This window comes from Protopterus annectens, chromosome 6.part0 (genome assembly GCF_019279795.1).
Source record: "Protopterus annectens isolate FY-2018-M chromosome 6.part0, PAN1.0, whole genome shotgun sequence".
NCBI classification, from domain to species: Eukaryota; Metazoa; Chordata; order Ceratodontiformes; family Protopteridae; genus Protopterus; species Protopterus annectens.
In genome coordinates this window covers 302,870,882-302,883,628 of record NC_056737.1, presented here as the reverse complement: position 1 = coordinate 302,883,628, position 12,747 = coordinate 302,870,882, and the positions used below count along the sequence as shown (strand labels likewise).

The window sequence follows — 12,747 nt, the reverse complement described above, 5'->3', positions numbered from 1 at the left end:
TTATTAGGCAATGTTCCTAATGTTATTACCACTATAACAGCTACACATCTATGCAATCTGAGGGTCATGCTACTCAACAGTGGACATCTAACTGTCAGGATGCAGTCACTCATAGCAGTCGGAGTGGAGGACACATGTCTGCCATAATTGAGAGGTGGCTCACAGCAGCAGACAGCAGACCTGCAGTATCAGGCTATGACACATTCCACAGCTGTCAGCCCACAAACATGGACCACACCACACATCCACAGGTGATGTTGTCTCCATATTCATTATGGATAGGAACACCTCCAGACTAGTATCCCATCATAATGCATTGGAGATACTTCCGGTACAACTGCCTTGGGGTAATACTGCAATCCAGACCATAGCCTGCTATGGGTTCACATCTATGTCCCTAAACTGTCAATGCACATTCCTCATCACCTTGCTATCTATGATGGTCCAACGCAACACTGACATAGTACGAGTCTTCAACTACACCTCCATCACCTGGGGAATGTAGCCAAGCACCAGTACAGTGGCCCAACACTTCTGGGATTCATCATTTCCATTGCCCTAGACCACCTCATACTGACCCCTAGCGGAGGATGCAACAACCTTGACCTGTGTTGACCACTTAAATATGGGACCGTTGCTCATCCGCAGATGTCAATCCCTGCATGGTGAGATTAACACAGGCTGTAACCAACATGGTACTCAACATGTCAGCCACACCCCCCCACAAAGATAACCACCTGGCAAAACCTCTCCAAAGCTGACTTTGCAACCATGAAAACAGGGGTGGATGTCTTCACTGCACCCATGGCAATGGGAAATAGCTGCATGACTGTAGAATCATACACATAGGCACTGTACGAACAGGTACACAAATGCATGGTACTAGGCAGAGCAAGCAGAACCCAGACCTTATTCTCCAAACACTGGGAGACAATGTGATTGTCTCCTGCCATTACTAAAGTGCACATCAGAAGGAGGACACTGTTGCAGAGAAGGGCGGTGTCCCATGACTGTTGAACTCCCTTATTAGCCTCAAACACAACTTTGGATCCCTCATGGACTCCCCAATAGGCATCTATGGCAGCAGAGATGCAGCAGACACTGACGACAGCCACAACAAGCCTTTGATAGTTACATCAACAACCTCCACAGCATTAAACACAAATGCTGCGAGTTACTGCACAATTTGTTTGTGTCTTTCGGCTTTTCCCGGTTAGGGGTCGCCACAGCGGAACTCCAGTCTGCTAATGATTGGTAGTGGATTTTTATGTACCAGGTTACCAGCCCTGATGCACAACCTTCAACGAAGGCATGCCCCATTCACGTATGCCTCCACACAGAAGACGCTCTAGCTGAGAATCGAACAGGACAACGTCTTGCTATGAGGCAACAATGCTACCGCAGCACCATACTGCACAATGCTAATACTTATTCGGAGATAACAGATATTGGCCACAGTCTTGGCAACACATTCAGTGCCAGCTTTATAGCTCTCTCTCCCCCCACAAGTGAAGTGCTGAGTGAATGTGTTCTTATATGCTGTATCCCATTTTCATTCTAGGTGTCTGTGTGCCACCAGGATGTGGCCCTGCAGCAAGGCCATGGGATATGGCAGTGTGGTAACACATCCACCATGTCATAGGCAGGGTACAGTATGTGCACGGTAATCCCCGGTCTGTAATACAGTGATTGCATATGCCTCATAGATTATAGGGCTGAGAGTGGTACATAGGTATATATTGATTTACATCATCTGTTTTAGAATGGAAAGTGGTACATGTTCTGGTTTGGACACACCTCCGGTTGCTAATAACCACAGCCACAGGGGTATTCATCAACCAAACACACTGGGATAACTATTCACACACACACATACACACACACACACACACACACACACACACACACACACACACACACACACACACACACACACACACACACACACACACACACACACACACACACACACACACACACACACACATTTGCCAGTACTGAGATCCATAGGTTCATTGCTTCATAGGTGTGAGTAGGTGAATGGGCCTGAAGGCTGTACATGGCGAGCCCAAGGGAATACCCTGGCATCAGGCCACATTTAAATAGTCCCCAGTGTGGGTCAGGAGTATAGTCACTGGAAAGGTCCTCAGGTGTGGGTATTGTATTCCCCATCTACTCATCCAGACTTCTACTGTGGGTGGCCAGTGATGTGCACCGCTTCCCATGTATTTGATTTATATTCCATAACATGGATAGTGTCTGGATTGTGCACATGTCCTACATGCATGTTCTTTGACATCTTCGATGTCCAGCAACCTAAGTGAGCTGGACAAATTGTTGGTAAAGCTAAAGAAAATTCAACTAGAGGTTGCATATTTTAACGAATGTCTTAAACACAAAGTGGTCCCTAAAGGACTTAGGCGCTGGCAATATCCTACCGGTTTAGAAGCCAACTCTCAATTTCATTTGGATATAGTGGCTCTTTTCGATCGTCAGGGTTTGGAACTTATTGAATTGATGTGTAAACATTATCTATTATCAATCGATGATCTTACTAAAACTGTTTGTGACCTTGACGAAAGAATCAAACTGGACAATGAATTTGTTCGTTACAAATATGAATACAATAGAATTTTTACAAGTATTGACACGTATTTAAGTAAGTTGAAGTCTAATAAGGTTAAAAAATTGGATAGAGATGTGAAGGCATACAACGAGGGTACAGCATACCCTAAACCATCGTTAGCTCAAACATGGCAAGGTTATAAAAAACCTGGCCAGTTTAATTCTAGTAATAACACTAACAGTATGCCTGGCGAATTCAACTATGCTGCTGATGATTACTCACTAAATGATTCTTTACACCGTGAACCAATACAATCTTTTTCTAACAAAAATGATGTAGTGCAACAGAATAGCCAGGCTGGGCACTACAACTTGAGATCTAACGACCCTAATTTTTTAGGGGCAAGACAGAAGCAACCACCCAGGTTCACTGGCCAAAAGAAAAAACAAAAGAATAATTGAATCATGTTGAGTTTTTTTCTTCCAACTTTCTAACACCTAAAGCTTCTTTAATAGAAGCAGACAACGTACTTGGTCCTTTTGTTACTAGTCGAGAAGACAATATTGTGAATGTTGTAGATTATTCTGTTTTTTCCAGAAACTAATGATTTAATTTCTTCTGAATGTAACAAACCTGTTCTTTTGCACAATGTTAATGGTGATTTTACAGTGTACAGTTTCTCACACGTTTCTATTCCACCTGATCTTATCGAATTGTTATCTAAAGGGTATACCTATGTTCCACCTCAAAAAATTGACATTGTGAATACTATCAAAGACCTAAAACTGTTTATTAGAAAATTGAATTTAAATCTGATTTTGGGTAACTCTACAGTGAGCGAGTTTAGCAAATTTAGAGTATCTAGCACCTACAACCCTCCTTTACACCCTTTACTTAAAATGTTCGAACAGATATGCGAACTAGATATTCGCAATTTATCAGGGTCTAGGAACTTTAACAGTGCGGAATACTATAGAGAGAAAGAGTGTTTCAATTTTCTAAGAGTTAATGACATTAGGGTATGTAAACCTGATAAAGGAGGGGGTGCTGTCATTTTTGATAATGGTGACTATTCCAACAGGATGACAAACTTGTTAAATTCTGCATCGTATGTGGAGAGTTCCCTCTCTGAAATCAACAAAGCTTATAGTTTAATTAAGAACACTATTGAGGATGTGTTTATTGAAGGGAGAATTACCCAAAATGTTTATAATTATATGTCAACTTCTTACCCAAGATTTCCTTGCCTTTTTGGGATACCTAAGATCCACAAAGATCTCATAGATCCCCCTATGAGACCACTAGTGGATAGTAGGGGGTCCCCAACTTATGCGTGTGCTAAAGCTGTTGATTCTATTTTACAAAAGTACTTAGTTAACATCAAACAAATTTGCAAGGATTCATGGATGTTTTTGAAGAATATGAATGAGCTTGAGTTTAACCCTAATTTAAATTTTTTAACGATCGATGTAAAAGACTTATACACCTGCATTCCCCACAACATTGCTCTGGATTGGGTTAGTGAAACTTTAAAACTACAAGGAAGTGTCCCAAGTGAAATAGCCATGGTGATGGAACTTCTAGACCTAATTTTGGATAACAACTTTTTTGTTTTTGAAGGAGGCTTTTACCTCCAAAAAATCGGTGTTGCCATGGGCTCACCGTGTGGGGCCAGTGTTGCAAACATGGTTATGGCTCATTGGGAACACTTGTATGTTTACCACAATTGCACATTCAAGGATCATATTATTTTTTATACACGTTTCCTTGACGACATTTTTATTTTATTAGATGGAGACTCAGCGTCTAGTTCTCAACTGGTTGAGTACTTTAACTCTACTACCCCTTTTTTGTATTTCACCCATCATTTCGACCCATTTTCTATTGCTTATTTAGACATCTTACTAGTAAAAGATACCACACTTAATATGTGGGCAGCCTCATTTTATAGAAAAACCACCTATTGCAACTCTATGTTACATTTTACTAGTTGTCATCCTCGATACCAAAAACGGTCTATTATTAAGGAGCAACTTGTTCGTGCGGCCCGCATAATTTCAGTTGATGATGTCTTTTACAATGAGTGTAAATTCATCAAAGAAATGTTTCTTTGTAGGGGGTACCCTGAATTATTCATTGATGAAATTATAGAGGAGGTAGTGACTAAACGGCAGTCACATTTTTATACCCCTATTTTGAACAATTTGGTGTGCCCATCTACATCTACTTTACCAGTTGCTGCCTTTGAAACTAATTATTTTAATACTTCATTTATAACATCATATAATTTAAACAGCAGTGACTGTTTTAAAATTCTATTGAAGAACTGGGATATTTTTAAAGGTGACAACAGAGTATTTTTAAGTGTGGGAGAACGTCCAGTTGTGAGTTACAGAAGGGGTAAGAACCTGAAAGAATATTGTGAAAACAACAAGGTCAGTATGGTTAGAACACCAGGAATGTATAAGTGTCAATCTTGCAATTATTGTGTTCATATTGTAGAATTTAACAGATTCTTTGTTGGTAAACGACAATATTCTCTAAAGTTGAGAAACAATTGTAATTCTACTATGGTTGTGTTCCTCGCTTTATGTCAGTCTTGTCCTGCCTACTATGTAGGCAAGACCGAAAGAAAGCTACGTAACCGTATTTATGAGCACTTATATGCAATTAAAAAACAAAAACTTGAAAATGCATTAGCAAAACATGTTGATCAATTTTCTGACCACTTCTTTAAGTTTATTGTGATAGATCAAGTTAACACCAAATTACGGGGAGGGCCAGTAGAACTTAGACTGGAGGAATTAGAATTAACATGGCAAATTAGACTGAACGCTTATACTCAGCCAGGGCTAAATGAAGGGTGCACTATTAGTAGTTTATTAAAGCTTAAAAGTTTAGTTCGTTAAACTTGTCCAGTATTAGCTAGATAATTTTGAAACAACTTGTTATAAGAGAGTGAGGGTTTACATAAACACTTTATAAATACAGATTTTGTATAATTGTTAACATACATATAAATTGTTATATATTTATGCTTGATGTTTTTATAAACTTGAACAATTGCTTATTGGTTTTATTTAGTCAAATTTTTTATGTTATGTGTTTTTAAAAATGGGTGTCACTGCTTGTTCTAAAAGGTATTTGATTGGTCAAATTGAAGGTATTCATTTGTATATAACTGGACCATTTTAATTTGTGAATTGTCCGAAGAAGTTTGTGTTATACATAAACGAAAAGCGCTTAACTAATTGACTTTGTATGTGCCTTCATTACTTCTTTGCTCAGTGTTTCGTTTTTTCTTTGAAGTGTGCTTGAGGTCTCTGGGGCATGTTGTGTGGATAGACTGGTATCTCCTGATGTAGCATTCCTGACCTCATTTGGTGAGGCCTGGCTATGTAACTGAGGTAGTGATTGCACATACACTGACAGTATGATACGGGCATTCATTGGAGTTACTGGCATCTGTCCATACAGGGCATATGTATAAGGCATGGTATTTCCTTTTTTGGGTACGTTTGCAGACTCTACAGTTGTTGCAGGCGTCCAGTGGGGAACATGGCAAAAGGGCCACTGTATACATTGATTGGGTTACTGAGGGGATGGAACAGGGTGCCATGTCCTTTTACTTGCTGGATAACACACACTCAGTCAGGAGATGTAACACATCAAAGTACATTTTGATGTCACTGGCACTGTTGTGGTCAAGAGGCATGTAGTCCACTGCAATCACACCGTGGGTAGTATCTGTGAGGCAATATGCTGGGAAACTAGCAATATAGTGGTTATTGCCTAGCCAAGTGAGTTTTTGTATGATTCGTGAGTGGAGAGTGGTCTCTGAGTATTAGAAGGGTTGCTTATATTGTTCACTAATCCATAGTGTCACATAGTCATTGCACATGGCACTAGACATTTAGGGCTGTGGATTGTCTAGACCAACCTCTATGGTGTTTGACAACTGTTGGCCTTGTAATTTGGACATTGGGATATATACCAGGTCCTCAACATAATAATTTAGCAAAACCCACCCCAATGGATCCTGTTATTACACAATCACACCAACCCCCACACAGGATACTGATGACAGAGACACACACACACACACACACACACACCCCCACACACACACACACACACACTTGCCAGTACTGAGTTTCAAACCCCTACCTAGCTATGTATTGTTACTACAGTGTTACGCATTTATCTCACGCGCCACAGAGCTTATAGGATGGAAGTCATCCCAAGGTACTTCTAAGGTGATGAACATCACCAGCCCTTGTAAATACTGGCATTGGGTGATGTAGTGGGTGAGAGAGTCGACACAATATTTTACCCTACACACACATTTACATTTGCCAAGAGTGAGGTTCAAACCTCTATCTATCTTTTCGAACCATTATGTTACGCATTTACCACATGCACCACTGACCTTACATGGTTTAGGGTTGCCAACAGGTACTTTTAAGGTGAATGATATCTGGAGGACTGCTAAAGTCAGGCACTGAGATTTGTACTGGGTGTAAATGGGGCCAAAATATTTGAGGTACGGACATGTATATGTAGACATATGTACGCACACAAACACTTGCCAGGAATGAGATTCAAACCCCTACCTATGTAGATATTGCTGCTACACTGTTCCACATTTATCACACACGTCACAGAGCTTACATGTTGGAGAACTGTGCAAAGGTATCTTTCATCAGCAGCAGTAGTAAAGGAGGGGTAAGGGAAGTGTTGTAAGTGTGAATGACCATAAAATCAGGTCTCTACAAGGATTCACACTCTCTCACAAAAACACTTGATTTACACAGTTTCCAGCATCAGGATTGGAACTCCTACCTAACTAGTTTGCTATGCTATAGTATTATGTAGTTATTGTAAGTGCCACGGAGCCTATATGTTGGAGAGCTGTGCAAAGGTATCTTTGAAGGTGAGTGACATCAGCAGCAGTGCTGAAGGAGGGGTAAGGGAAGTGTTGTAAGTGTGAATTACCACAAAATCAGGTCTATACAAGGATGCACACAATCTCTCATGGAAACACTTGCATTTACACAATTGCCAGGATCAGGACTGGAGCTCCTACCTAACTAGTTTGCTACACTACAGTATTATGCAGTTATCGCAAGTGCCACAGAGCTTATATGTTGGAGAGCTGTGCAAAGGTGTCTTTGAAGGTAAGCGATATCAGCAGCAGTGCTGAAGGAGGGGTAAGGGAAGTTTAGTGAGTGTGAATGGCCTCAGCCACATTCATCTAGAAACACAGACACACTCACACACAACTTTACATTTGACAGGACTGAGATTACAATTGCTAAATGGATACCTATTTATACTGTAGTGTTACACAGTTATCGCAAGCATCACTGAGACTATAGGGCTGAGGGCTAACCAAAGGCATTTCTACAGTGAATGACATCAGCACATCATGTGATATAGGCCAATGGGATGTGTAGTGGGTAGGATAGGCCTCATAATGGGATTTTCTCTGTCAAAGTCTGTCTTTCGCTTCCCCATGCCTGTGTGTGTGTTTGACATATTATATTATATTATGTTTGCCTTAGATACGTGTGTGTATTCTTATCCAATGTACGTGTGTGAAGTATCAATGGTGTACAGTTTGGTGTGTGTGCACAGGCAGCTGTGAATAACCGATATCTGTAGTCCACTGTGTTGTTTCTCTAAGTGTAGGAGCATGCCCATTATGACCTTCTATATTGATTGTGTGCATCCATTCCAGGGAGGGTTGGACTCCAGTTCAGGGTTTTGTGTGCTACAGCTACACCTAGCAACCTGTTTCTGCAGGATATCTGTAGATAGATTGCCAATATGGAGACACAATGGGCTTAACATATGGGTAATACTGTAACTATTGCTGTATGTGCTGCTTGTGTGACATGTTTGGTTGTAGCATAGATTTTCTGACACATGTACTGTTTTACACAGTGATGTGTCATGTCATCAACTACTGACAGCTATCATTCTTTGCTCACAGTTATTTACCAGGAAAGACAAGATGAATGAAGCTGAGACCAATATTCTTAGGCATACAGGCTACACATTCTGGCACACACCTGCCATTGCGGAGGGGTAGCTACAGACAATAGACTGCTGGTTCTGTGTAAATGGTCCAGCACCTTGTTAGTATGCTGGCTGGGGATCCCCTCCTTGTACTTTTCTCAACTGCACTTTGCCAAGGCTGGGCTTACTGTGCACGCCTCCTTCTGCCTACAGGGGAAGGCTCAGGATGTTCCTCCTCTGAGTCCCTCTGTGCCTGTACTGGCCTTGGCAATGGTGGGGGACTGTTTGGCCATGCCCCGTGCTGTTCCTGCTGCAGCTGTTTCTGCAGGGTCATACTTTGTAGCATGGCACATGCTATTAACATTTGTGTACATGTGCTGGAGAGTACTGCAAGGCTCCACCGGATATGTCAAGGCAGCGGAACCATGAATTGATCATTCCAAACACCCACTCTACAAGGATCCTCGTTTGTGCATGTGCCTCATTATGGTGTTCTTGTTCAGGTGTGTGTGCATTTCTGATGGATGTCATCAGCCATGGCTCCAGTGCATAACCAGCACCCCCAACTAGATGGCCATATGGGATGTCCCCCCTGGCAAACACCTGATACAGCTGTGAGCAATGCCAGATATGGAAGTAGTGATAGCTTCCAGGGCTGCCAGCACACACATTCATGATAACGCCCTGGGCATCGCATATGACCCGGCAGTTGATGGAGGGGAAGCCCTCGCAGTTTATGTAGACCCTGCCTCACTCACCGGGTAGTGCTTTGATGTGTATGTGCATGCAGTCTATAGCACCAACTACCTCAGTGTATTCTGCATTACGGTGGAAGTGACGCATACATCTGGTCACAGCCTCACGGGCAGTGGGGAAATATATGTGCTCATTGGTATGTTGTGTCATGGCATCCAGGAAAGTAGAGTTGTGTACACTTACCATAAATGTAGATGTTCGAGTGTATTCACTGTTGCAGTCATTACATTTGGGTTATCTGCTTGCAGTATCCCTCAGTCAGCCTGATTAACAAAGTCTTGGGTCCTGTGTCAGTTGCTGTCCATTCTTCCATGACGTCAGGTCGTCAGGGGTTTAAAACATGCAGCCAATGCCATTACATCAGTTTTTCTTGCCCCAGGTGTCAGGTGCCCTCTAATGGGAAGTAATTACAATCTATAAATACAAGGATATACCTCCAACAAAAAAGCAAATACACCAAAAAGCTTTTAGAGCATAGTAAGTGAGAGTAGAGGTATAGCCAAAAGAAGAAAGGGGGCTGGAGGGAGGGCAACCAGGACTGCAACAGTGAATACACTTGAACATCTACATTTATGGTAAGTGTACACAACTGTACTATGTTCTTCGTGCTTCACTGTTGCAATCATTACATTTGGGTAGATTCCCAAAGCTAAGGTTTGGAGGAGGAATTTAAATAGAATTAGACCAGCTAAAATGCCCTGCAAGACTGCAGTGGCAAAGCCAGCTCTGGATTTACAGAAAATTGGCAAATGATAATGCTTGGTGAAAGTATGTACAGAACTCCAAGTAGCAGCATCTAGGATGTCCCTAGTAGGGATGCCCCTGAGAAAGGCTGTAGAGGTAGATGCAGCCCTGGTTGAATGGGGTCTGATGCCCTGTGGGATAGGTTTTTCATGGTGCTTATAGTAGACATGAATGCAGTGGCCTATCCATTTTGAAATGGTTTGTTTTGAAATAGCTTTCCCCTCTATCCCTGCAGAAAATGCCACCAGCAGTTGTTCAGAATTCCTTTGAGGTTTAGTCCTGTCCAAGTAGAATCTAAGCTGTCTGTGCACATCTAAAGAGTGAAGTATCTGTTCCCCTTTGTTCTGTGGGTTAGGAAAGAAAGTTGGCAATTGAATGGACTGATTAAGAGCCACACTGGATGACACCTTGGGCATGAAGGAGGGACTGGTTCTGAGGGACACCCTGTCAGCATGCAAGATGATGAAAGGTTCCACTGCCATAAGGGCCTGTAATTCAGATACCCTTCTTGCAGAAGTGATTGCTAAAAGGAAAGCTATTTTCCAGGAAAGAAATTTTAAATCTGAAGTAGCAGCTGTCTCAAAAGGAGGAAGAGTGAGATTCTCCAAGATAAAGTTAAGATCCCAGGCTGGAGTTGAAGCTCTCCTGGGTGGCCTTATATTTTTGGCCCCTCTGAGGAACTGCTTGAGCAGTTGGTGAGAGAAGAGGGGAGGCTCTGTGATATAATGAGCTGAAATGGCTTTTGATGGAGGAAAAAGACAAGCCCTTATGAAGCATCTCAGTCAAGTATTGTAGAATCTGAGGTAAATTGGGCACTGCTGCAATCACTCCTTAAGACTGGTTCCAGGCACAGAATCTTTTCCATTTTGCAGCATAAGATTTTCTAGTACTAGGCCTCCTAGTCTCTAAAATGATATCCATCACTGATTTACTGAGGGATGGTGAAAGAGAGATTAGGTAATTAGCCAGGCTGCTAGGTTCAGGGTTTGCAGCTGAGGGTGCAGAATCTGGTTCTCCTGCTGAGACAACAGGGAAGGAGTCTGAGGCAGGTGCCATGGAGCCAAGCATGACACACTGCAGAAGAGTGGGTACCAGTGTTGGTGAGGGCAGTCTGGTGCAATTAAAATCATCCTTGGCTTGTCCTGTTTGATCTTTAGTAGTACCTTGGAGAGTATAAGCAGAGGAGGAAAGGCATAAACTGATAGTTTTTTTCCAGCTGAAGGATAGAGCATCCACTTTCTAAGCTAGCTTGTGGGGAATTCTTGTGCAAAATTTGTCCAGTTGATGGTTCTAGGGGGTGGCAAACAGGTCTATATCTGGGCTCCCCCATTTGCTTGTCAACATGTTGAAAATCCTTGATTCAAGTTTCCACTCGTGTGGGTCCATGAGGTTTCTGCTTAGTCCATCTGCCAGTGTATTTAGTTTTCCTGGCAGGAATTGAACTTGTAGATTCACTTGGTAGCTCAAGGCTGTGTTCCACAATGCCATGGCTAGTCTGCAGAGGGGGTAAGAATGTGTACCCCCTGCTTGTTTATGTACCACATGACAGTGGTCTTGTCCGTCTTTACCATTAGTTGTCCTGGAAGAATGTGGTCCTTGAAGGCTGTCAGAACATACTGTACAGCTAATGTTTCCTTTTGATTTATGTGCAGATGCATTTGACTTGGGTTCCATTTGCCCTGAATGCACTTCCCTGCCAGGTGAGCCCCCCCCCCCATGCATAGTCTGATGCATCTGTTGTTAAGATTTGGGTGGCAGGGGGTAATGTGAATGGTAGTCCCCTGTTTTGGTGGCAGGCCTCTGCCCACCAAAGGAACTCTAGGCGTAGACAAGTTATGATAGGAATCCTTGCTTCTAGATCCTGTGAATGTTGACACCATAGGCTTTTGAGATACCACTGTAGTTTCCTCATATGCAGCCTTGCATATAGAATTAGAAGAATGCAGGAGGCCATGAACCCCAAGGCTTGCAGTATTTGCCTTGCAGATAGCTGGGTTTTTGTGGCCACTTGTTTGAAGTAAGTTGTCACATGAATCCGTTTCCCCTGGCATGAGGAAAGCCATCTGGAAAGCTGTATTCATGCTTGCTCCCAGGAATATAATTTGTTGTCAGGGTACCAGGTGGGATTTCTTTTCATTAATGGTGAACCCCAGACAAGTCGGTACCCTTTGAGCAAAGGCCAGATGATTCAAAAGAATGTCCTTGCTTTCTGTCTGAATTAGACAATTGTCCAAGTATGGGTATATTTGAATATTTCTTTGCCTGCAAAATGCAATGACTGGAGCTAGGCACTTTGTGAATACCCTGGGTGCAGTAGATAAGCCAAAGGGCAGTACAGAGAACTGATAGTGCATGTAGCCTGCTTTGAAGTGTAGGTATCTTCTGTAAGACTCCCTGATTGGGATGTGCAGGTATGCTTCTTTTAAGTCTAGTATTGCCAACCATGCATCCTTGTCTAGCATAGGAAGCAGCTGGTGAAGAGTCAGCATTTTGAATTTTAGAATCCCCAGAAATGCGTTTAGAATAGAAAAGTTCAGGATATAACACCCTGTATTGCCTTTTCTGGGTACCAGGAAAAGTCTTGAATAGAAACCTTGTCCCTTTTCCTCTTCTGGTACCAACTGAATAGCCCACATGTTTAAGAGAGAGAGTACTTGATT

The 12,747-nt window shown here is 42.3% G+C and overlaps 1 protein-coding gene across 1 annotated transcript in view; it reads right to left on the bottom strand.

Annotated features, from left to right (window-relative positions):
* ISM2 (isthmin 2) overlaps positions 1-12,747 on the bottom strand; it is an 832,179-nt gene that overhangs the window by 222,160 nt on the left and 597,272 nt on the right. The window lies entirely within an intron of this gene.